Below are 24,896 nucleotides of genomic sequence, written 5' to 3'. Positions count from 1 at the left end.
CCAGGATGGAGGCATCGTACTTCTACCTTCTATGATGTCATTGCAGAGCCCCACAAAAGAAGTTATGTACACTACTTCCCAGGACCTTATATACTTCCAATGGGAAACAGTCCGGGCCTGGAGCCTTCCCGGCCTTCCCTGCTTTTAAAACCCGATCCCATTCCTCCAACCCAACTTGCTTGTTAAGGCCTCTACAATCATCCTCACTCAAGGAGTCCGTGCCTAACTCTTCTAACCAAGTCTTTACCGCTCCTAGGGGTACCTCTAGATCTTCTGCATTTAATTTTGAAAAAAGACTCGGAATTCTTCTCCTTTCTCCTCGTCACCCCTCTTCACACTTCCTGAGACTGGATCATGTAGCTCTACCACCGTATTCATTTCTCTGTTAGCTTTTAATTTCCATGCCAACAATTTACCACAATTCTCACCATACTCAAAATTTGCCAGCCTATTTGCCTCACATATATTCTTAATTCTAATCTCAATTACATCATTCAATTCAGACCGCAACCTTTCATCTACCCTATACAGCTGATTCACTTCTTCTTCCTTACGCCCAACTGTGAGAAAACAGAGCTGATTGCAGAGGCCTCCTAACATTTTGCCCACATTTTATACTTTTTGCTGGTGTTTTCCTGACTCTGATGGCGCCCTGGGTACTGCTAACCAGTCCCAGGGACTGTGCTTAAAATGAGTATGCAAATTAGGCTAATTATAATTGGTCAACTTACTTATAACTCCCTAGTATGTGGTAGAGCTTGTAGGATTAAGGACCCCAGCATAGGTGGTGCACCCAAAGGTGCACTGGTAAGGTGTCCAGTGTCATTTTAAAGGCAGACTTGCATTGCTGGCTGCTTTTAAAGTAAAGTTACATGCAAATTCGACTTTGGAATTAAAAGTAGTTCCAAAGTCTTAAACTACCTTACTTTTACGTCACCCCTAAAGTGTGCCCTGTGTGCCCCTAGGGTTGGGTGCCATGTAACTATAAGCAGGGACTTTATAAAAATAGTTTTATAAGCCCTGGTGAGGTAAAACAACCAAATTTGTTTCCCTCATTGTAATGAATGGCCTCCATAGGCTAGAATGGGGAGACTTTATTTTAAGTGTCAGATACCTTATGATTGGTATCAAATTAATTGTTGGATTTAATATAACTTGTTTAGGTAAAGAGTGTTAAACTCTACCTAAAAGGTTGTCAACTTCAGCCCTGTAGTGCTCTGCTCTGATTGGCCAGCCTCTGGCAGCCTGGCCAGGCTGCCTTGATGAGGTGCGAAGTAGCCTGGGCTCAGCACAATGGAATGTGCCTGGGGGAGGAGAACTTCACTCAGCAGATGGAGAGGCAGGAAGCGGGGGAGGGCTGCCAAACTGGTCATCAAAGGCAGGAAGGACATTTGTAGCAACCCAGCACCTCCCTCAAAAAAAACTCAAACAATTAGGTGCCCCCCTGATTAAATTAGGAGAGGTCAGGAGAAGGGTTTGTTTAAGACTTTTAGCCACACCAGTGGGTGGGCTTAGAAAGGTGTAACCTCCAAAAATTACTCTCAGCCATGATGGATTTTTGAGGAATGTTGCTCCCCGGGATTGATTTTTTGCCACACTTTCCAGGAAGTGGTCATCACAGGGGGAAGGACCCTACACCTGATTGGAGAACCAGGACCCCCCTGTTTTTCACCCAGGTGCAAGAATAAAACTGGCAGACCTGCACCCACACCTCAGATCCCTACCAGATTCCAACAAGGAAGAACTATAGGAGAAGAAGGTCTGCCCTGCTGGACCCATGACCTGCCCCTGGACACTGTAGTCTGGAGGACTGCGCACTTGGGCTTCACCACAAGAAGGACTTTGTCTGGCCTCAACTGGTTCAGGGAGGGACTCCCTGTTTGCGACAGTGGAAACATTGCTAACCAAAGTCCCCTGCACCAACTCCTGAAGAGAGTGACCAGCTAACTACTGTCCAGTGGCCGTTTTGGAGTTTGCACCAGGTGCATTCTGGGAGTTGTAGTCCCCACCCTCAAGGAGCATCTCAGAGCTTCTGGAACCTTGTGGTGAGCTGTGGACACCAAAAGAACCTTAAATGAACATCTGGGAGAAGATCCAGAAGTTTAGAGAAGTTTGGAGATATTTTGAAAAATGATCCATAAAGGGAATGCTCCGCCGCGGCAACTCTAGCTGGCTTGCCTCAACCGCAACCCGGCCTGACTTGCAGGCTTGTTCCGGTGAAGAAAATCTCAGAAAAAGTGATTATGTCCAAACGTAGGAACTGGGACCTCCCAGGCAGTATTGGATCAAGATTCAGGTTTGTCCCGGTCAAAGGATTTTCATCTCGAAAAAACGTCTAAATCCGAAGGTAAAAATCTTTACCGAGGGCTTCAGTGATGGGTATCCGAGGAAGAGCTCCAAGAGGTCGCATTGGACTGGCAACTTGGTCCTGCTGAAGAAAATCTTCAAAAAAATGACTACGTCCGAAGGTAAACTTTTGACCGAGAGCTCCCGTGGGCTGTAGCTGAGCAGGGCTCCATCGTGGTTGGCCTCAAACTTTGACTTTGCCCCAGTTGAGGTGCAACCAGATGACCAGATTGGCGCTTTTTATTTCTATGCGCTAGAAAGCATCAATTCTTTAAAAATTCATATTTCCAGTTCCCCTTATCCGATTTTAATCGTTTTGGTGTCATTTTAAAGATACAAATATAATCTATTTTTATAAATTGATGTCGGATTTTTATTGTGTTTTGTGTTTTACTTATTTACTGTTTTGGGATTTGTTAATGCTTTACACATTTGTCTCCTAAGGTAAGCCTTGTTGCTCGTTGCCAAGCTACCAAGGGTGGAGCTGGGTTTAATTATTAAGACCTAACTGGACCTAAGTGGAGGTTAGTGGCCTATTGCTAAGTGTAGGTACTTTCCTGCCCTTACCAATAACCCATTTTCCAACACCAACCCGAGTCAATTTTGCCTCTATTTGTTGTATCTGTTTTTCTAACTTACCAATCTCTTCATTATACAATTGCCTCTTAAATGAGGTCATTCTTATGTCTCCCACATAAAAATACCTTAAAGGCATCCCATACCATCACCGGGAAGGTAGAGCCAACATTCAGGGTGATGAAGTCCTTTACCTTAGCTTGTAATTCTGCAACCACCACCTCATCTAACAGCAAGGTTCTATCAAGCGTCCACCTACCCCAATCCACATACCCTGTTAGACCAATATTCACCCAGACAGCAGAGTGATCGGATAAATGAGCTCCCATATGAGTTATCTCTTTCACACTTTGTGCCAGATTCCTGTCTATTAAAATAAAATCAATCCTGGATTGATGCCTATATTTTAGGTTGTTAAATGTGTACCCCTTGAGTTAACCCCATCCTTTCTCTCCCTATATCACATAATCCCAATTGGGACATTATAAACAGTACCTGGCATCGCATTTTCCCATTAACTCTAGATCTGCTCCCTGATTACCTATCTACATAATAATTTATTACCACATTAAAATTCCCCATCCGAATAATAGGATCTGATGTGAGCAATAAGTGCTGAAATAATTCCACTAGTGGTGCAATATCATCCCTATTGGGCCCGTAGTAACTCACCACCGTGAATGCCCTATTGAATGCAATCAGTCTCCCTATGACCCACCTTCCAGTCCTATCTACCGGTCCCTCCTGAAGGGAAATATTAGGATGATTTTTTATAAGAACCACAACCCCCTTGCTGCCTCCCGCCTGGCATGAGCATATTATCTGTTGCACCCATCTACATGACCTGAACAGCTCAAAACTCTCCTGTCTAGAGAGGTGGGTCTCTAGCTTCCTTTGTCTATTTACCACCCGTAAACTATTCACATTCCAAGTTAGCAGCCTAAATTCCTTTTGTCCCATCATCCACCCCCTTTTAATGTAAGTGCTGTTATCCCCCTTAAGCTTCCCTAACTATCATCACTATGAGGAAATTGTTTTTCATTTTTTTCCCACATGCTCCCCACCCTGTGCCCCGTTCCCCTTCCTGCCCCTTCCTGGTTCTCCCTTCCCCCCAGTCCTCCCTGAGAGAACCCCTCCAAACATCTTCTTCTAGGCGTAATGCCTGGGGGGGTGACTGAGACCACATACAAGCAAAAAACATCAACTGAGCAAATATGAGGGGTAGGCCAAATAAAGCAGGTAACAAAAACCCCCAATTTAACTGGCTTCTTCTAATGTTTTTATCAGGTCATGGACCTCTCCTGCCTCTTAAAAGTTACACATCTTATTGTTCACCTTCACTCTCAATAAGGCTGGGAATTTTGATTGGGACCTAGCACCTAATCGCTTGAGGGTGTTGATTCTCTTGCCAAGCTCCCACTGCCTACTTAAAGTTGTGCTTGAAAGAACTGACCTGATTTCAAAGGAAACTCCTTCTGCCGTAAGTACTTTCTTTTACAATGCTGCTATCAATATTTTTTCCTTAATTTTGTATGTGTGGAAACAGACCAGAATTTACCTCTGAGTCTCTATTTGTCTCGGTGCACTCTTTGTATATCCTTCATAATGTCAACCTCTGCCTCCTCTAACTGTAATCCGTGTTTAATCAGACAAACCACAAGGCCTTTCAAGTCACTACCTTCAGTCCCTTCTGGAACTTTTAGAAACCTCAGATTGTTCCTTCTCTGGTGATTCTCCAAAGTCTCCAACTTGCTCCTAACACTTTCCTCTCTAGCTTTCAAACTTAGGATAACCTCCTTATTTTTCATCACAGCTACCTTTAAGCCGCCTATTTCCTCTTCAAGTACAGCCGTCCTACCTGCCAAGTCATCAATTTTTTCCCCCAGAGTCTCGCATAGGGCTCTAATCCCCTGTTTGTTGGAGTTTGATTTTTCAAACCCCTCCTAAATTTCCAGCGCCACGTTTTTCAGCATTTTTGAGACAGATTTACTCAGAGGGCTATCTGCCTCTCTCTGATGCTGGTTTTCCCTGGTACCAGCTGAGACCGGGGGCTCTCTCGACAGGACCATTTGTTCTTGCTCTTGAGTTCCCACTGCTCTGCTAGTTCCTCCTCTGTAAATTCCAGAGAGTTATTGTCCGGAGCCCAGCTCTCCGCTGACACTGAAGGACTTTGCTCATCCCCTCCATCCTTTCCTTATCAGCCAGAGGTAAAAATCCATTTGAAATACCTCCAATGAGAGTTGTACTAAGCTCCCCAGCACTCTCACCTTCTCTAAAGGAAGCCATTTTTATGCCAGCAACACGTCGCCCAACTTGGTATAGGAGGTCCTGCTCATCCATTTGACTCCTAGGTAGCACCCTGAAATATGTTCTTAATGAGGGAGTAACTTTTGGCCTATTCAAGCTATTAGGACATGCTCTCAGACCTTTCTTATCTGAAGGGAGTTCACCCTTATCACTATCCTTATCACCAGTACCTTCTGGGGACTCAGATGTTTCGCCCAACATCTCCAGGGAGGTCACTCAATCTCTCCTTAGACCCATACACTTTCTTGCCACTTCCCAAAGAATACACAGGGCTCCTTACAAACCGTCCTCCTTGCCAATACCCCCCCTTTTAATTTGATAGGTTCCAGCCCCTCTGTGGACCTTGCTATACTCTTCCCCAAAAACTGCTCCCCTAGACACTCAGGGGGTTGCACAGTATCTTGACCAACCAGAAGTGAGCTTCCAGCTCTTCCAGCCTCTACAACCTTCCTTAATCTCACCCACACCCTAGAGGCGCTTGTGCTGACTCTGCCACTTTTCCCCCAGAGGGGAATCCTTGCAGCTGCCTCCCTTCCTCTCCTAACATCTGAGGCTGCTCTCCCCCAGAGCGCCCGGTGCTCCAGGCCTCCTCCACCTCGGCTCCTTCACCGGCACCTCCTGAAGGTAAGGCACCCTCCCACAGTCAAGTCACGATCTTCCTTGCTTCTCCCTTTTTTCCCTCCCTAGCTCACGCCATCCCGCTGAGCTCCTCTCATGGCCCGCTAACTAACGTCCGCCATGTTCTTCGCTCGTCCTCGCTTCAGCCCCGACTGGACTGACTTTTGCCACACTTCTCAGGAAGTAGTCACTCAAAAGGGTGGTGGGCTGCATATGAGTGGACAAGAGACCCCCCCTGCTTTCCACCCTAGGCGCAAGGATAAATATGGCAGCGCTGCTTCTCACCTCCAGGAACAAGACAAGAAAAAGAAGGACTGCCCTGCTGAACCCCTGGACTGCGCCTGGACACTGTACTCAGAAGGACTGCACCAGTTGCACACTTGGGCTTCACCAACAAAAGGAATTTGCCTGGCTTTGACTGCTTCAAGAAGGGACTCCCTGTATGCTACAGGTAGAAGATAGCTGGCCAGAGTCCCTCGCATCAGACCCATAAGAAATTGACCAGCTGACCAGTGATCAGTGGTCATTTTGGATTTGAGCCAGGTGCATTCTGGGAGTTGAAGCCCCTACCATCAAGGAGAAAATCAGAGCTCCTGGAGCATTGAGGTGAGTTGTGGACAACTAAAGAACCTTAAAAGACATTCTGGAAGAAGATCCAGAAGTTTGGAGATGTTTGGAGCAACTTTGAAAAAAAGCTCCATAAGTGGATCAACCCGACGTCGTGAGTCAAGCTGGATTACGTAGACGACACCCCTTATTGACTTGCAGGTTCGTCCCGCTGAAAAGCTTTGACACTCCAGACTACCAGGATTTCACCAGGGGCTCATGGAAAGGCAATCTGATGACGTTGCATCGTAATTGGCTTGACGTTGAGGGTCGGCCAAGGTTAGAGAGAAGATTCTCAAAATGTTGACAGGGGCTTCCTCTGAAGAGGGCTCTATGGAGGTCGGCTTCAGTTTCAACTTGGTCCCAGTTGAAGATTTCCATCCTGAAAAATCATCTAAGTATGAACGTAGAGTCCTTGACTGAGGTCTCCTGCGATGCATATCCGAATAGGATTCCAGGGAGGTCGGCTTCAACAGGTGACTTCGCCCTTGACCCGGAAAATCTTCAAAAAGAAGACGAAGGGGTAGATTTATGAAAAGTGGCGCTGCACTGAGTGCAGCACCACTTTCCCTGCTCCCCTTAGCACCCCCTACCACTACCATGTGTGCGCTATATTTAAAAAACAGCGCACCATGGCGCAGGGTAGGTGGCAATAGCACCATTGTATGTGAAACTATTGATGTACTCTGCAGGAGTAATGCAAAAATGTTGGCGCTACTCCTGCAGAGTACATAGGGGCCCATTCTAAATAATGAAAGCCCCCTTTTAATGCCTGCTCTGAGCAGGTGTTAAAAGTGCCGAAAAATATGGCAGAAGAAAATCTCATGGATTTCCTTGCATCATTTTTTTAGCCCCCCTAACAGGGGGACACCCCCCTTGCATACATTATGCCTGGCGCAGCATAATGTGGTGCATGGGTTTGCAAAGTGGTGCAATGCAAGCATTGTGCTACTTTGTAAATATGACTCATGGGAAATGCCACCTTATTGTCACATTTGCGGCAAAATAAATGCTGCAAATGAGGCACAACGTGGTGCTAGGGGCTCATAAATATGCTCCCAAGTCCGAAAGTAAAACTTTAACTGAGGCCTCATGCTCACTGTAGCCAATCAGGGCTCCATCGCTGTTTGCCTCAAATTTGACTTTGACACTGTTGAGCGCAACCAGATGTCCAGATTTGCTTTTTTGATTTCTATGCACTAGAAACATTTAGGCCCTCATTATGACATTGGCGGTAAATTACGAATACCGCCGCAGTGACTGCCCCCAACATACTGCCGCGGAGGTGGACATCCGTCTGTCAGATTATGACACATACACACAAAACCGACAGAAAACAGCCACAACCACAAATCAGCCAGACCCAGTGTACTTGATAAACTGTCAGAACTACCACCCACCCCGTTATGCCACCAATACTATGCCTTCCAAATAATGACCCACAAATCACCACAGCAGACATTCAACGCCGGTAAACCATTGGCGATGAACACCACTGTGGCGGATATGGCCATCCAATCCAAAACAAGACAACATTGGCCAGAACAAAAAGCCCACACCTGACACAAATGCACACACCCCACACACCCACCAACAGCACTTTAAAGCACACACCCACATGATCCACAATCCTTTGCTAACATGACAAGACGGCAACACTTTGCAACGCTAATCCAAAAGACAACTGCACACACATATCACAACTACCAATTTATCCTAAACGCACCACACACCCCACCACATCACACATCACCCTCTGCACAATGTACACACACCACCCGGGCCCCCACAAAGGCACCACCGTTTCACCGATGAGGATTTGCGGGTCATGGTTGAGGAAATAGTAAGGGTAGAGCCACAGTTGTTTGGAGCACAAGTCCATCAGATATCCATTGTCAGGAAGATGGAGCTATGGCGGACGATCGTGGACAGGGTGAACGCCGTGGGGCTACATCCACGCACAAGGGACGACATAAGGAAGAGGTGGAACGACCTACAAGGGAAGGTGCGTTCCATTGCAGCAAGGCACCAGCTCGCCATTCAGAGGACTGGTGGCGGACTCCTGCCTTCTCCCCCACAGCTGACAACATGGGAGGAGCAAGTCTTGGCAATCCTGCATCCTGAAGGACTCACTGGAATATCCGGAGGACTGGACACTGGTGAGACAACATTTACTACCTATCACCCCCACATGCCTGCATGCCATCTCGACCCCTCACCCTGACTCTCATCACCCCACTCCATCCCACACAGTGCAGCACACCAATTAACAAACCTAAATGCCAAGCCCTGCATGCCATACCCACTGCATACACATCCCTTCCATCCCTGCATTTACATCCGCCACCAATGCACGCACAGCATGGAGAACTAACAATCCAGCAATCCATCACCATACACAAACAAAGGTGACAGGGCAACAGCAATAATATAGGAGAAGCTAGTGATGCAGAATATATCACAGACGTAGCAGAATACACCACTTACATCCCCACAAATGCCCCAGCCAATCTAAGCGGCAAGGAGGTGCCACAGCTACCCAGTCCCCACCAGAAGATGCCCCCAGTGATGACAGCAACTCTGGATCTGAATGAACTACCTGTCCCATCAGGGACCACTGGTCAGTCGGCTACCCCAGCCAACACCCAGTCCACCACAGAGCCTCCCCCCTCAGAATCCAACACCACAGCAGCCACTCAATGTCCATAGACTTCTGTCCCCAGGACACGTCAATCAGTAGTGTGCCCACCTGTACAGGAACCCCAGTCCACACTTCACAGGCAAGACAATGAGGGTCCTGGGGTCAGTGGCAGTGGGCATACCGTTCAGGGGACATAGGCACAGGGGGCCAGAGACGGTCAGGGGACAGCTGTACACCAGGGGGAGGACAGGCCCAGGGAACTGACTGCCCAGAAGGCACTCACTAATGTCCTGGGGGCTTACCAACACTCCCAGGACAAGATGGGTCAGGTGATAAACATCATTCAGGAGAACCAGCAGCTGCAGGGGGAAAACCACCAGGAGATCAAGCAAGAATTGCAGGCCCTGAACACCACCAATGTTTCCATTGCAGGGGTACTGAGTGATATGGCCAACATCATGAGGGACTACACAGCACGCCAAGGGGCCCCTTCCACTAGCCATTGTACTGACCAGCACTCCACATCTGCTGCAGCTAGTGGACAGGAGGCCGTGCCACAGGACGCACAGGCCACCAGCACCCCTCCCCTGCAGAAGGTGAACCACCCCGCAAATGGTCCCTGCAACCCAGACAGACACCAGAGACAGTTGCCAAGACCACCGCCAGGAAATGAGCCCCTCCTGAATGTCTCCCTTGTGTTCCACTGTGTCACCTTGCCCACTTTAAACTGCCATTGTTCCCCTTCCTATGGCCCCTTGGACACTGGACCTGTGCTACAAACTGGCTGGCCCACTACACTGGGATATTTCCAACCATCACCCCACTCTATTGCACTTTGCATTGTATACATATTTTTAATAAACACCCTTAGACACAACTTGAGTAATAATGCTTTATCTGAAGGTACTGTACAACATATTCAACTGTAATGAGCTGCATGATCCTGTGTAAATGTCCAGTAATATGCTGATCCATCCTACTAATGTGCCTCAGCAGTCTGTACACATCACATCATTACACTGTTATAACCATAGCAAAATCTGCAATAAGGGAAGGCATAGGTGACAGTCAGGTGGGATGCAAAGGTAATGACTGGCATTATTCTACAGCCACATAGCACAACAGTGAAATGGAGAAATGTATAGTTCAACAGTCTTACTTGAGTGTCATTGGAAGTACTGCTGGATCATATGTGTCATGTTGTCCAAATCCTCCTCCTCTTCCTCCTCCTCACTGTCCTCAGTGCCTACTGCTGCCACAACTGCATTGTCACCCCCCTCCTCCTGCAGATATGGCACATGCCGTCTCAGGTCCAAATTGTGCAACATGCAGCACACAACAACAATCCTGCATACCTTCTCAGGGGAGTAGCTTAGGGATCCACCTGTCAGATGAAGGCACCTAAACCTAGCCTTCAGGAGCCCGAAGGTCCTTTCAACAATCCTCCTGGTATGCCCATGAGCATCATTGTACCTGTTCTCAGCCCCTGTTCCAGGATTCCTAATAGGGGTCAGGAGCCAGGACAGGCTTGGGTAGCCGGAATCACCTGCAAGATGTAATGGACACACATTAGCCCTGCACAATGGCATGGAGTGTGACTCCTGAAGGCATACAATGTAATGTAATGTAATGTAATTCGAAATTTATAAAGCGCGTTCCTACTCAAAGAGCATCGAAGTGCTGGGAAGAGAGCACGTAAAAAAATAAAGAGAGAATGAGAAAATACCAGGAATAAAAAAGATAGAAAAACATCCAATAAAAAGAAACAAAAACAAAATAATTCAAAAACCCTGATCTTGATATACCAAAAAGTTAATGAGGAAAGAACCAAGTTTTTACCATTTTCCTAAATTTCATATAACCTAGTTCTTGCCTAATATACAGAGGGAGAGAGTTCCATCCTCTGGCAGCAGCCACTGTAAAAGCTTTGTCTCCCCATTTAGCTTTATATGTACGAGGGACCTGTATCAGGTGAGCTTGGGATGACCTCAGGCTTCTTTTAGGTACATGCAGGTGGAGTCTGGAAGTCAAGTACTGTGGTCCTGTTCCATGAACTGCCTTAAAAGTAATACAGAGCGACTTAAACTGAATACGCTGCCCCACTGGTAACCAATGTAGTTTCCTGAGACTCTCTCTGGCTGATATGCATCGCGGGAGATTAAGGACCGTTCTTACTGCGGAATTCTGAACTAATTGGAGTCTTTTAATCAGCCCCTTATCCAAATTAAGGAACAGTGCATTGCAATAGTCTATCTTGGACATCACCAGTGCCAGGATAGCAGATACTCTCCATTCATGTAACAGATAAGGGAAGATTTTTCTGAGCATTTTAATTGACCATAAACTGATGTTTACGACATGATTAATCTGTTTTTTAAAAGACAGGTGTTCGTCAAACAAAATGCCCAGGTTTCTAGTAACAGTAGTGGACACAGGGCAGTTCCCACATTCAGAGGGCCACCACCGTGAGTTCCATACATTTTTTCCAGGTCCAAAACATAAAACTTCAGTTTTGGTGGCATTCATTTTTAGCCAATTGGTCTTTATCCATTTACTCACGGCCAACATACAATTACTGAACCGATCTGCATCCTCCTCCCATGGCTGATTAATAGGAATAATAAGCTGGGAGTCGTCTGCATAAGAAGATGGAATGAAACCAAAAGTACGAATTAAACTAGCCAAAGGCGCTACATACACATTAAACAATGTGGGGCTGAGGGAAGATCCCTGAGGAATTCCACACAGCAGAAGATAAGGCATAGATTTAAAATCACCACAGCTAACTGTGGTCCATCTATTTGTAAGAAAGGACTTCAAGAGTTTAAGTGCTCAATCCCACTTGATGCAAACGGGACATTAATAATGTAGGAGAGATAGTGTTGAAGGCTGCAGATAGATCTAAAAGAACCAAAACGGCCGCCTTGCCTTCATCGACTATCCTCCGAATAGCATCAGAGGAAGAGATTAGGGCTGTTTCAGTACTATGCCCTTTTCTGAACCGGTGTTGGGAGATATCAAGAGCCTCTGCTTTTGCTAGAAACTCAATCAATTCAATGACATACATTTGGTGGGAACTCAGGCTCGCCTATAGACCACACTCTGTAGTTGTGCCATCAGCTGTGGGACACTGCTATTCTTCAGGACAAAGGCATCATACACCGACCCAGGATACTTGGTAGTGACGTGGGAGATGTACTGATCAGCAAGGTGTACCATCTGGACATTGAGTGAGTGGAAACTCCTCCTATTCCTGTACACTTGTTCATTGGCCCTGGGGGAGGGGCTAAGGCAATATGGGTCCCGTCAATGGCCCCAGTAACATGTGGTATATATCCCATTACATAGAATCCAGCCTTCACAGTGGGTAATTCATCTACCTAGTGTGATGCGATGTATCTGCACATGTGTTTGAGCAAGGCTGCCAAAACCCTTGCAAGCACAATAGAGAACATTGGCTGTGACATTCTTCCAGCCAAGCCCACTGTCACCTGGAAAGAGCCAGTTGCAAAGAAATGGAGCACTGAGAGCACCTGCACAAGAGGGGGTATTACAGTTGTGCAACGGATAGCGGGTAGCAGATTAGGCTCCAATTGTGCACACAGTTCTGTGATTGTGGCCCTGTCTAGACAATAGGTGAGTATGATGTGCCTGTCTTCCAGTGTGAACTACAGCAGTGTACACAGAGCATGCTTGTATGTTGGACACTGGAATTGTCTAGGTGAGTACATTCAACTACAAAGGTGCACTTATTAATCTGTACATGTGTACTAGCATTATCAAATGGCAACCGCCTGTCCTATCTGCAGGGACAAGTGACCTCACTCCGCCAGCGGTCACGTCATGGTGGGAGGCGGTCTTCACTGCTGTGCAATTCCTCATTAGCTAACATGGCCCTCTATGGAGTATGAGAACCAATGATGATCAACTCCGGTGGTGACAGTATTAACCGCTGCGGACGTGACCGCCATTTTCTTTCTACCACTTCAATTGATTCCTGACTTTCCACAGGACGACATCTCCACTGCGTGTGCTGCTGTGACCTGTGTCTGGAACCTGCTATGGCACGTGCACCAGGGGAAGGGGCCCCAGCCTTCATGTCGGAGGAGTTGGAGAGGCTTGTGGATAGGGTCCTGCCCCTGTAAGGGCAGTTGTATGGGCCTCCAGACCAACAAACATGGCTGCATGAAGATGTGTGTGCTTGCAGTGTGCCATTTGGAGGGGTATGGCTGGTGGCAGTGTTACTGAACGGGTCATGTGTGAGGCTGATGTGGGCAAATGCAGTTTGTAGGCCATTTGTGTGAGAGGCTAGATTGTCTGGTTCATGGCGTACCACTGTTTGTGTTTTCTCTGCAGGTCAGCGCCCATCAGAAGAAGGGGTTTTGGTGTGCCATCGCCAAGGATGTGTGGACCCTGGGGCTTTATAGCAGGCGGGTCACCCACTGCAGGAAACAGTGGGAGGACCTGAGATGCTGAGCCCGGAAGACTGCGAATGCCTAGCTGGGGACGGCCTACTAATGAGGGTGGGGTGCCCGTCGGAACCTAACCCCCCCGATGGCCCGCATACTGGCGGTGGCCCACCCAGAGCTGGCTGGACACTTGAGGGCATCACAGCAGCAACAAGGGGGTGATTACAGTATGTGTGACAACCATCTCTGTTGCCTGGCATGGGATTTGGGTGCAGGGTACTTGTCAGTGGATGCCCCAATATGACAGTTTAGACATTGCTGCATGGTCCAGCTTAGGTTAATAGGGTGACATGCATGTTTTTGAAAGCTAGGTAGCTGGCTTTCCATGGCAGACAGGGCTTAGTTGGTCCCAGTTGGTGTGTAGCTGGCAGTGTTTGGCTCCTACCTTCTGTGGTACTTAGCCAGTGGTATGTCAGTGTGGTCCATACTGCCCATTCTCAGTCTCAGTGTGTGACAGTGATGTGTATGCCATCTGTGCTGTTGGTGCTGTGATTGACCCTGTGCTTCCTTTCTTTCTCCCCCAACTCTCTCCTTTTGTCATCCTGTCCCTTTGGGCATTAGCATCACCTGGCAAAGGAGCTGGGGCACCGGCAAGTGAGGGAGCTGCAGCCCACGGGACCCAGGAGGCAGAGTCCACCAACACTGATTCGACGAAGGGGACGTAGGCCGAGGGGAGCACCACAGCGGGGTCAGGAGCTGATACCACTGACTCTGATTCCTCCTCCGATGGGAGCTTCCTGGTGGTGGCGGACCCCTCTGGGACCACCCCAGCTACAGGTTCTACCACCACCCTCATACCAGCACCGCCCTCCCAGTAGCTCCCTACTGAGTTGCCCGTGCTCACTCACCCAGGAGGGTGAATATCTCCTTTGCCCAAGGCACCTCAGGCCCTGCCCCAGTCAGACCTGCTGTCCTCAGTGGGAAGGCTATTGACCTCCTGAGATCCATCGCTGTAGGGCAGTCAACCGTAGTGAATGCCATGCAGGGCCTGGCATCCCAGATGCAGTAATGCAATGCCTTCCTGGAGGGCATTCACGGTGGCTTGGCTGCCCTATAGAGATCGTTTCAGGCTCCGGCCTCTTCACTGATGGCAGCCAGTGTCCCTGTTTCTTCCGTCTCCCCTCCAACTACCACTTCCCTGTCCCAGCCTCCTCACCCCATCCCACCCCACCACACATTCAGACAAGCATGTACACAAAACATCACACAAGACTCGCACAGACAAACACAGGCAGCACACTTCAGTCCACAAGCACTCACACAGCCAACACAAAGATGCACACACAACATCACCCACTGCCTCCACTGTCTCCCCTTCCTCCTCCTCCCTCACATTCACATCCACACTCACATCTGCATGCACTGCATCACCAGTCCCTGAACGTGCCACCTGCACAGCCCTGCCCACAGTCACCACAACAGCAGACCCAAAGACATGCACCCCATACACCACATGTGCAGTCACACCATCACCATCACTACCTTATGCAGCACACCCACCTCACTTGCAGACACCACCACAATATCTATTCACACGTCCTCTTTGACCTCCTTCATCCTGTAGGCTCCCCCTCCAAAGACACACAAACACTGGCACTAAGACCCCCAACAGCCATCCACCTCACATATGCACACTGTCCATGCACCTGCACCCAAGTCCAGCACACCTCCACCTCCTACAACCACTCTCTCTACCTCCACTCCCATCTCTCATCCCACATCCCACTCATTGACCCTTAGAAAGCTTTTCCTTTCCTGCCTTGACGTCTTCCCTCCCCCATCCTGCCCATAAGACGAAAGGTCCCACCGCCCAGCTGAGTACCTCAAGCACTCAGTCTGACACTGTTCCACCCCCAAAGTCTCCAGCTGCCGCTAAGGGGCACATGAGTGCGCCGCCAGCCCCCTGTCCCAAGGACACTCCTCCGCCCCCAAAATGGAGGGCAAAAGTGCTGTCCCATCCCAAACAGACAACCAAGACCATGGAGCCACCCCCAAAACCTAGGGCCAAGGAGACCCCTCCCAAAACAAAGGCTAAAGGGACCCCTCCCAAGACAAAGGCCAAGGAGGCCCCTACCAAGACAGAGGCCAAGGATGCACCTCCCAAAACTCAGGCCAAGGAGGCCCCTCACAATACTAAGGCCAAGGAGCCCCCACCCAAAACTAAGGCCAAGGAGGCCTCTCACATAACTGAGGCCAAAGAGGCCCCTCACAAAACTAAGGCCAAGGAGCACCCATCCCGAACCAGAGGCCAATGAGCACCCTCCAGAACCAATGGGCAAGGAGCCCCCTTCAGAACCAGTGGGCAAGGATCCCCCTCCAGAACTAGTGGGCAAGGAGCCTCCTCCAGAAGCAGAGCGAAAGGAGCCGCCTCCAGAACCAGTGGGTAAGGAGCCCCCTCCAGAAGCAGAGGGCAAGGAGCCCCCTCTAGAACCAGTGGGCAAGGACCCCCTCCAGAGCCAGTGGGGAAGGAGCCCCCTCCAGAACCAGTGGGCAAGGAGCCCCCTCAATTACCAGTGGGCAAGGGCCCCCACTCCAGAACCAATGGGCAAGGACCCCCTCCAAAACCAGTGGGCCAGGAGCCCCCTAAATAACCAGTGAGCAAGGACCCCTCTCGATAACCAGTGGGCAAGGAGCCCCCTCCCAATGAGAGCCTCTCCTCCCACCCACTCCACCTCCCCTGCCCCTTGAGGTGTGTGCCCATTTCCAACATGATGCCCCTGAACAGTGGAGTCCTGATGTTGTCAGGAGTCAATTTGGGGGTTGGACTTTGCCCTGGGGGCATTAGAAACTTTGAACTGGCCTTTGGGCCTGCATGTAAATATCCAGTTGTGTGTGTTTTTGGATTTGGGATTTTCATCCAACATGATTACAGTGGTTGGAACAGAGGTATATGCCCTGGCTTTCTTTGCTCCTGGGTACTGTTACTGTCAATTTACTCTGCGGCTGGTTCTGGGTGTGTGGTGTGTTGTATGGTGTGTGTTGTGCATGTGTGTGTCACTCTCCGCTCCCTCCCTCCCTCCTTTGTGTGTTAGGCGGCTGTACTCACCGTTGTCATCTTCATCGGTGTTGGTGCTCCAGGACTGCCATGGCATGGTACAGCATTGAGAAGTCTTGCAGCTCAGGTTCCATGGTGGCCTTGGACTCCTCTGTGTCCCTGGAGGTGAGTGTCTCCTTTTATATGATGTGTTTCTGCCAGGCTTTTGGTGGCATTGCTACCACCCCAGAAATCCTGGCGGTGTGCTATGTCATAATAAGGTGGGCGGACCCTTGTCTTCCGCCTGCCTGTAGGTGGCTACCGCTGTGTTCAGGGGTCATATCGCACTGGCGTTTGGTGCGGTACATTGGCTGTCTGTGGGAGGGATCACCGCCATGGTCATTATTTGGTGGTCATTACTGCCGGCCTGGCGACGGTACTACCTCCACCTTACCGCCAAGGTCATAATGACCACCTTAATATTTAAAAATTCATATCTTTGGTTCCCTTTATTGGATTTTTGTAATTTTAGTGTCATTTTAAAGATAAAAACATAAACTGTTGTTGAATTGTTATTATGTTCTGTGTTTTACTTATTAACTGTTTTGTGATTATTAAATGATTTACACACTTGTCTCCTAAATTAAGCCTAACTGTTCATTGCCAAGCTACCAAGGGTTGCGCTTGGATTAATTTATTGAGACCCTGACTCAACCTAATGAGGGGGTTGTGGCCTGGTGCTATGAGCAGGTACTTACCTGCCCTTACCAATAATCCACTTTCCAGCACACTAAATAAGTGAAAGCACAAGCTTTCTGCCAAATTTGGTGCAATTCTGTCCAGTGGTTCCGGCTGTAGTTGTGTCTAAAGGTCCTATGGTAATTAAAATGTGAAACGCTACTTTTTTTTACTCCTCTTTTTCTTGGCCCTCACTATACGGATTACCCCAAAACTTTCTGTGCACAACAAGAATCACCAGGGAGCATTTAAAAAAAAAATAACTTTGTGAAGATTTGTCAAACGGTGCCAAAGATATGGGCAAGTAAAAAAGCATTTTTTCTATGGAAACATGGTCTCAACTAAAACTACCTAGTGGTGACCACCATTAGGTTATATGTCCAAACAAAGAGAAGGACCACTGCACTCTAGGATCTTGAGGTATCAGCAAGGTTTTTTAAGTAAAGTAAGTCTGCAAACACCAACGCATTTCGACTCCAGATAAGTCTTGATTATGGTGAGTCCTACTATAGTTTAGTTTTAAACATCTTGGGCCCATCCTACCTGCAATGGGAACAGTAGACCATACTTTAAAAAACACAGTTTAATACTGCATTGGTGATAATTATACACAATATTTGCCTTAATTATATCTGTATCTACAAATATGGTGATAACTTTCATGGTTAAGTGCCTGAATGATATCCTAAAGAGTTATGTAATGAGAACCAAGAAATCATTTAGCATAACTAGACAACGGTTGAAACTGCATGTATGGCAGTTTACCAAAACAATTCAGTGAAATGATGCATGAAAGCAGGATAAGTGCCCAATGTTAGATAAATGGTCCAAACATTAAAGCGCAGACCATACTGCCTACATCACATTTCACAAGAAATGATTCAGTGATAGACTGCACCATAAAGGGATAAGTGCCCAGTGTTAGTTAGATCCTCCAAAATGAAAGCCAGTCACTACATGATTAAGGTATACAGTGATATACACCATTTACCTTAATCATGTCATCATGTATTCAATAATATACACCACAAATGGTGTACTTTACATGATGCTGAAAAAGTGATTCTGTGATAGATTGCACGATAAATGGCTAAGTGGCCAGTGTTAGTTAGGTACTCCAAAATTAAAGCACACTCTGTACATGATTAAGGTATATGATGATAGCCTCAAAAAGCAAAAAATAGCACATCTAAATTGATACCAGACTGGGCGCCCAAGTCAATAAGGCACATACAGTCATTTATAAATGTACATGTAGATCCTCATCTGCATTGAGTCCATATGGAGCATTGGTACATTGTTTCATAATATATCTGATGGCGTACCTTTAGTGTCCAATCCCTCCTCTCTCCTACTTGAGGACATGTGCGATGCCATAGAAGGTCATAGTCTTATGAGTCCATATGAGCTGCATGATAAGGTTATATGTCGGAACCACGGGTGCTTCAAGCACCCGTGGCTCAACAATGAGGTCAGAACAACAACCTCATTCTAACCACTAATGCCTTTACCACAAATGCATTTACAACGATTTTACCATTGTAAACGCATTCCTCGTAAAGGCATTAGCAATCAGCATGCACGGTTCCAGCATGCTTCCACCCTAGCCCCCGCCCCCAAAAATTACAGCGACTACCCCATCCTCACAACTACCCCAACCCCCCACCCCCAAAATTACCAGAACCCCAACCCCTAAAACCTAAACCACCCCAACTCCTAACCAATCCCTTAAACTTAAACCCTGACCCTCCTCCCCCCTAAACCCTAATCACCCCCAGCCCCCACCCCACCCCAAAAACTACAAAAACACGAGTCCCCACCCCACCCCTAAAACCTAAACACCCCAACCCCCAACTAACCCCTTAAACCTAAACCCTGACCCCCCTCCCCTAAACACTAATCACCCCCAGCCCCCCACCCCACCCCAAAAACTAAAAATACCCCGAGTTCCCACCCCTGCCATTAAAACCTAAACACCCCAACCCACCCCTTAAACCTAAACCCCTCCCCAAACCCTAATCACCCGAGCCCCCCATCCTCCACTCTCCACCCCAAAAAAAACAGCCCCAGTCCCAGCCCAACTTACCTCCTCCTTCACCGCGTCGACTCCGACTCCTTTCTTCTGTACCTTAACCACACATGTACGTGGTTCAGACATGCGTGGTTAAGGTACCAGAACCAGGAAGTCATGGAAAACAAAAGCGTTGTTTTGCTTTCGTTTTTCACGACTTTGTGGTTTCAGAGTCGTTGTTCCAGGTTTTTCCCGCATGATAATGGTTGGCCATGGCAAGGCAAAACTCATATCCTGGTGTTCAAATGCTCTGATGTGTTCCGGTATTCTCTTAAGGGAGGAAGTGGTACTACCCATATACTTCAGGCCACACTCGCACTCAATGATATACCAGGAGTGGCTCGCAGGGCTTTGTTGGGGTGGGGTGGGGGTGCGGGGGCTCAGGTGGAGGTGCGGGAGAGGCCCAGGGGCAAATTAATAAAAATATATTTTTTTTAAATCACTTACCTGCTCCACTCCAGTGCCACTCCTCTCCCGTCGCTGCAGGCAGGCACAAGTGCCCAGTCTGCCTGGGAGTGCAGGCTCCCTCCAGCCAGAAAGTTTGTTACCGGGCTGGATAGAGCCTACTGCACATGTCTGTTTGGCCGGCCTGAGACAGCCGGCAAACATACATACGCAGTGAGGGGAGTGCACAGTGCACTCCCCTCATCTCGTCATCCCCAATGCCCTGCCCCTTTAACAAATGGAAAGATAATAAACATGGTTTATTATCTTTTCATTTGTTAAAGGTGTTTTGCAGCGGCTTCTGCTGGCGAGTGGGGTAAACACTCCTCTGCCTTTACAGAGGAGCTGCACCTGTGATATACACCACAAATTGTATACTGAAAGTGATTCTTTGTTCAATATTATTGTCTCCTCTTTTAAAGTCACAGAACTAATTTGTGTTTTTGCTAAACCTACATGCCTTGCCTATGTTGCACCTAATAAAGTGCTTATTATGAGATTCCAACCACATCAATTGTTTTGCATCAGTGAAATGGTTCTTCACAAGCCTGTCTCTCATGAGCATGCCTTCTTGTAAGTTACTTGTGATTATATACCTATGAGTTCAGAGATGTCACCATCACTCCTAAGAAGATTCCAACATTTCCTGAAAACCTTCACAATATCTTGGCTCTCCTTGTAGGTCAGAATGAGGCGAATAATATTATTTTGTTTTTCATCAGCATTCACCTTTTTATTCTCATTCAAAGTCTGGGCACGTGATTTGGATTTGGCCCTCATAGCCTCACTCTCAATTTAAGTTGGAGGGTACCCCCTTAGGTAGAATCATTTCTTGACCATCTCAAGTTTTTTCTCCATCTCTTTATCATCAGAGCTGCTGCATCTAATGTGAAGACATTCACCATAGAGTATACTTTGGATCAACGCTTTTGGATGGAAGCTGGTGCCATGTAACACACGGTTGCTGGTTGTTAGTTTCCAATAGATGATAGTCTCCAATTTATTGCCAGACACATATAACCACACATCAAGATAATCAATTTTAGTGGAGCTGATTTGATATGTAAATTTGAGCCCATACTCATTGTTGTTAAGTAGGTGAAAATAATCCTGGAATTGCTCCCTTTTGCCATTCCATATCAGAAACAAGTCATCTACATACCACAGGCAGATGATGATTTTCATTAGGAATGATTCATGTTGTTCATGCCATGCAATCTCTCTCTCTCTCTCCCACCACCACATGGTGAGGTTAGCATAACTCAGAGAGAAGGAAACTCCCATTGCAGTCCCCCACACTTGTTGGTACAACTGGTGGCTAAGGAGGAAGACATTGATATTCAGACACATTTCAGTCATCTCTATCAGCATCTTGGTATGGTCTGTTTCCCTGGTGTTTCTTTGACTAAGAAAATATTCTGTGGCTCTTAGTCCCACATCATGCTGGATGGATGTGTATAGAGAGACCACAGCAATGGTAACTAGGAAGTAGTTCTCATGCCGGTCGATATCAGTGATTGTTGTAAAACAAATCTCCAGTGTCTTTAATGTAGGTCCTGAGAGTAACGACAATAGGAGACAGGTAATGGTCCACATACTGTGACATCTTCTCAAAAATAGACTCACATCAAGACCCTACAGGTCTTGTTGGTGGATTTATCAATGTTTTGTGTATTTCAGTATAGTAAGTAAATTGTGGGAATGGTAAGTTGATAGTTGAATAAGTTAACCACAAGATTTTCATCCACATCCATTTCATTGGTGTCACACTTATGTTTTCTGGTGATTGCAAAGTGAATACCTTCTTCTTCCTTTGTTTCTGGGTTGGCCTTTGCCTGTGTTGTGTCCTTGGCCCCACCCCCCAATCCAGGTTTATCAATTGGATTTCTTCTTAGAGAATAGTTCTGCCCCTACTCTCCGTCAATCCTTCGCCTTCACTGAGGTCCATTTCAGATTAACTGAATTCCTTACTAGATTCTGGTAGTTTCAACTTCTGGTCTGCTGCCTGATATCAGTTGTTTTTTAAGCCTTCAAAGCATGTGGCAAAGGTCTAAATCATGCCATTGGTATAGCCACTTTGATCCCTCAAGAATTTTTTTTGTACTGAAACTGTAGTAGGATTCACTGTGATAACGACATCATGACTCCTCTGGAGTGAAATGCGTTGGTTTTTGCATATATACACACACACACACTACACACATAGTAGGAAACTGGCATTTTGCTCCACTTTTCACTTTTTGCCTGGTTTCTGGATGCAATTTGGACTGGAGTGCACTGGGATCTGCTAACCAGGTTCCCAGTGCCAGTGTTCTTTCCCTAAAAATTGCAAAGGTAATTGGCAACATCTTTAGCTGCCGCTATAAGGCTCTAGTAAATGATACCTAGGTTGTGAGGGTAGGCCGCTGGGGGCAGCAGCATTGATTTTGCCACCCTCTACGGTCATTCATCCAGATACTCCCAGCACTGCTCTTGCAGGCTAAGTGTCCTGGCGCAATCCTAAAATGCAAACTTGACATGGCACACTGCCTGTGTGCCCTGTCCACTACACACGGCATGCAATATAGATAAGTCACCCCTCTTGCAGGCCTTCCAGCCCTAAGGCAGGGTGTACTAGACTGTATGTGAGAGCATAGCTGCATGAGCAATATGACCCCACTATGTCCTTGCTAAACCTAGGGCATGGTGAATGAACAGAGCAGCCATTTTAAATGCATGTGCTGGACACTCATTAATTATGAGTTTCACAGCTATATGATGGCCACTCTGATCCCTTGGTTGTTTGGTATCAAACAACTCAGAATGATAAACCCAAGCTGGTACTAGTGTTGGAGTTAATTTAATGTACTCAGGGGTCACCTATAAAAGCTAACTAACCTGGCATGTTTGCTGGCCAGTCGCAACCAGCCTGCCATCTCCAGACACAAGTCTGAACCACTGGGGTGAGAGCTCCTGCTCTCTGGGATTCAGAACAAAGCCCTTCCTGGCTAACACCCCCTCCCTCAGGAATGTATACTGCCCTGCTGGTGAGCTTCAAAGGGCTTACCACCCTGAAACTCAAACCTCACCCCATCTGATAGCAGCAGATGGCCACCCCTGTTGCAATCCCTCATTTTGGCAGGAACAATGGTGGGTAAACCAAACAAAGGACATGAGGAGTGGCCCCACCTAGCCTGCAGCACCCCAAGGTGTTGCATGAGAAATTATCTCCCCATTTCACTTTCCTCCATCTTGGATGGAAGGAAAACAGCTAATCAGGTATAGGTAAGTGACCTTTGCCCACAGGAAGCAGCCACTTCGTGGGTGTAGCCACCCTAAGGTAGATGACTCATTTGTCACTATCAGATTCCCCCTAAAATGCCCACTAAATATAGTATTTAGTGGCCATCCCTAGACCAAGAAATCAGATTTGACAAACAGAAGAAGACCAGCACCAATACGATCCAAGGCACAAGAACTGTGGACCTGCTGCATCAAAGAAAAGGGGCAGACCCCTGCCTGATGCAGCCAGGACCCGACAATCACTGCTGAGGAGCTGCTGGACAACTGAAAAAAACTCTAAAGAACCCAAGAGGACTTCCACTGTTTGCAAATTGCCAAAGAACTCCCTCTAGAGTGGAGGTATCATTCTAAATCCACAAGGAACCAACAAGCCAGTGAGGTCCACTTCACTGACCGGATGCTAACCACAGAATCAGGTGCTGCAGCCAGACCAAACTTCACACCAATGACCACGAGGACAACCCCTGCCAGTGTGCTATGTTTGGTTGCACTGCGCCCTCTAGCGGCTGAATTGTACCAATGCATTGGGTATTGGCCACCTGACTTTGGACAATAAGAAAAACAGTCTACCCGGGGCCTAAAATTGCTTGAAAGGTCCCATTGTCAAACAACAGAGTGTTTGCTGTGGCTTGGCTGCAGCACTTTAGCCAAGTCACAGCAAACAGCTATGTCCCAGGGTTAGGCATCACCGGGACATAGCAGGAGCCGGCACTGGAGGGTCTCCAGGGCCATCAGTGGCTCCATGAAGGGGGCCACGTGGCTCCCCTCCAATATCAAGATAGCCCCTGGGGTGGTAGTCCCCAGGGAGTGGGGGTCCAAAACAAACCCCCTTTCAGTTTTTTACTGTTTGCCATAGGGAGTGGTACCTGGGGCACAGGTGGGCCATGGTTCCCCCCATACATATGTATATAGATGTCTCAGGTGGGTAGTCGTCCCCGCGGCTTAGGGGTCCCATAGAGACCCCCTTTATTTTTTTAAAGATTTGCCCCAGGGGGTTGTCGTCCCCAGGGCACAGGGGCACATGCACACCCCACTCAAAATTCAGTGTAACCCTGGAGTGGCGGTAACCAGAGCTAAGGGGGTCCCAAAGAGACAACCCTTTATTTTTAAAATATTTACCCCGGGAGGTGGTGGACCCTGGGACGTGTGGGGGCCAGATCCCCTACCCGACATTTCATTTGTTAAAAACCGCTGGGAGGTGGTTGTCCCCAGGGCAGTGGAAGGGGGCTAGATTCCCCCCCAGCAGTTCTAAAGAAATGCCTTCAGGACTTGGCCCACACAGGGGCTTCAAGATAACGGTTTGTTTTTCAATTTTACTGGAGATCCACAGCGTATCCATCTGTATACAAAAAAGCTTTTTATCCAAGCCTTTGGGACCCCGTCAAAAGACCTACGGGGGCAGGTTGTTCGTATCCTGGCCCATTTTGTATTTAAAAAAAATAAATTCTAGGACTCGGATTCTTTAAATTTCTCAAAAAGTACTAAAGATCTCCTAACTACTGAGTGGATTTACACCATGTAACAAAAAGCACAATCTGCGTACTGGCAGCTAGCTTTCTGTCAAAGTTGGTGTAATTCCGTCCAGTGGTTCCGGCTGTAGTCCTGTTGACAGGTACACAACTTTTTGATCCCTCTTTTTCTCAGCCCCTGCTTGACAGATCATCTCAAAACTTTCTGTGCCCAACAAGAATCCCCGGGGCACTTTTGGGGGGGGAAATTTAGTGAAGATTCGTCAAACGGTGCCAAATATATAGGCAAGTTAAAAAATGCTGTTTGTATGGAAACATGGTCCTAACTATAACTACCTAATGATGACCACTATTA

The sequence above is a fragment of the Pleurodeles waltl genome, chromosome 5 (genome assembly GCF_031143425.1).
Source record: "Pleurodeles waltl isolate 20211129_DDA chromosome 5, aPleWal1.hap1.20221129, whole genome shotgun sequence".
Classification (NCBI taxonomy): domain Eukaryota; kingdom Metazoa; phylum Chordata; class Amphibia; order Caudata; family Salamandridae; genus Pleurodeles; species Pleurodeles waltl.
This window is presented reverse-complemented; position numbering follows the sequence as displayed.